Genomic DNA, 2,500 nt, shown 5'->3' on the forward strand with positions numbered 1-2,500 from the left:
AAAGAGGCGTTGCTGAGGTTTCAATGGTGCCTTCGTCAACTTCTCCAGCGCTACTTGGAGCTTTTGAAAAAGCTCCACTTTGATTCTGCCTTCAGGTGTAAATGGAATTCCAAGGTAGTTCCATTGGTCCGTCCTCTGCAAGGCTGGAAGCATCTTATCTTGACAGAGAAACACTGTGTTGCGATCTACCACAGTTCTTTTCTCGTGTGGAACATTTCGCAACGAGATTGTCATACATTTCGACGTGTTCACCTGGAGGCCACACTTGCTTAGGAATTTGGTTGATTGATCCAAAAGTTTTTGTAGCCCTAAGGGCGTAGAAGCAAATAAAAGCAAGTCATCAGCAAATGCCGCTGCATTGATCGTCTGTTCGCCGATATGTGTCCCGATGTCATTGGGAAGCTTCCTCAACATGCGATCCATGATCATATTAAAGATCATAGGTGACATAGGATCGCCCTGCTTAACTCCACACGTCGGTCGGATGCTTCCAGAGCTCCACGTATTGCAACATAAAGCTGTAGTGCTTCGCTGATACACGTCAACAATGTAACCTTTCATGGGGGAAGGTATGCCCATGATCTCTAGTGTTTCGCCAATAGTGTCATGAGAGACGGAATCAAACGCTTTCGCGATGTCCAGAGAAGCCACAAATAAGGGCTTATGATACCGATGGTGGTATCTCAAAATCATGTCCAGCAAGAAAACATTATCAGAGCAGCCATCAGTGGGTCTGAAAGCTCTCTGTCTTTGGTCTAATGGAATGTGGCGAGCCATCCTGGTAGCCAGAACTTTGTGCAATGTTCTAATAAGTACAGATGAGACCGTAATAGGTCGAAAGTCCGATGGAAGATGTGCATTAGATTTCTTGGGAATTAATGTTGTTGTCGATTCCACAAGATGTGTGGGAGCTTTACCACACCATAGAATAAGGTTGAGCACTCTTTCTAAAACTTCCATCGGAACTTTCCTCAGAAGTCTGGCTGATAGACCATCCGGACCAGCGGACGTAGTACTGGCCGGCAAAGCTTTCTTGATTTCCAACGCCGTAATCGGTGTCCAGAGGCAATCAATAGTCGGATTGGGGGCTTCCATCCCAGGCGAGATGGAGACGCCACCAGTCATAATGGTTTCCCAAAAGGGGACCATTACCTCTTTTGGGGGGACCTGCACCCCCGTAATATCATCGAGCAGCATGCGGAGGCACTTGCTCCTGTTCTTACGCCAGAGATCCTGAGTCCGTGCGTACTCAGCTCTGCGTGCTTGACGCCTTGAAGATTCGGCCGTCCTAATACTACGTATTGGTCTTGTTCCTCGAGGCTTGACTGGGAACACACATCGCAAGTAGAGTGTTAAGTCCTCCAATACTTCTGCCTGCGTCCTCGAAGAGAGCGCACCGCAGATATCCGCCAGACGACGCAGGGAGAACTTGTCGCTAGTTGGAGCCGATAGGGAGCTCAGATAATCGGCTATTATAGGCTTAACATCCACGCCATTCTGCTCAACATCGCAACGAGTCTCCCCATCCTCCTCATCCGGGCCTTGGTCCAAGTAATGCTTAACAGCATCACGGTAAGCAGGCTGTTTGCGCTTACCCTTAATGCTTTCCAGAGTTCTCTCCGGGAAGCTCTGAAATAAGGCTTGGTTAATAAATCTCTCGCCTTGTTGTACCAGTTCCGCTTCCCTTTTCGCCAGCAAAAGGGTCTCTTCATCCGACCATCGAGCTCTAGTTCCGACTGTTGTTTGTCGCGAATCATACCAGTCAGGGTGGGCTCGTCTATGATGGACACCTCGGCCCGTCTTGGAGTCAAATTGTCTTCCACAGCCCGGGTACTCGCAAGAATAAACTTCAGAAGACGGATCCGCGGAGGTCGCAGATGCCGGTCCAGCTCTTAATGCAGGACCCCTGAGGCCAGAGGGCCCGGGGTTATTCGAGTTTATCCGAGGCTTGTTTCGAGTATTTGGGCCTGCAGTGTTTGGGTCAGAGGGGCTGGCAACCCCAAAGACCTGAGTCGTTGTAACACCTTCTTTGCCGTCGGTCTACCGAACCTTACTTTCCAAAATAGCCGACGTTACCAGGAGCACCACGAGGAGGTGGGTGTACAACTAGGGCGTGAGAGGCTAATGGTCCTTACGAGAGGACTTGGTTGAAACGACGAATACATGTATTCGCCGAGCGCATCAACGCACCATCACTATGCTCTCTTTAAGTCCGCTCGCGGCGTGTTGGTTGTGCCTTGAGAGGAAGAGAGTCATAGTTACTCCCGCCGTTTACCCGCGCTTGCTTGAATTTCTTCACGTTGACATTCAGAGCACTGGGCAGAAATCACATTGCGTCAACACCCGCGAGGGCCATCGCAATGCTTTGTTTTAATTAGACAGTCGGATTCCCCTAGTCCGTGCCAGTTCTGAGCTGAGCGTTGAATGGCGGCCGAAGAGGACGACCACGACGGCTCGCGCCGCCACGGAAGCCTCGCAGCAAGGAAGATCCGCGGGAGGC

The 2,500-nt window shown here is 50.4% G+C and overlaps 1 pseudogene; it reads right to left on the bottom strand.

Moving 5' to 3' along the window:
* LOC138944159 (large subunit ribosomal RNA) overlaps positions 1–2,500 on the bottom strand; it is a 7,650-nt pseudogene that overhangs the window by 2,476 nt on the left and 2,674 nt on the right.

The sequence above is a fragment of the Polyergus mexicanus genome, unplaced genomic scaffold (assembly GCF_030449975.1).
Source record: "Polyergus mexicanus isolate NDT 795.1 unplaced genomic scaffold, iyPolMexi1.0 SCAF_103, whole genome shotgun sequence".
Lineage (NCBI taxonomy): Eukaryota > Metazoa > Arthropoda > Insecta > Hymenoptera > Formicidae > Polyergus > Polyergus mexicanus.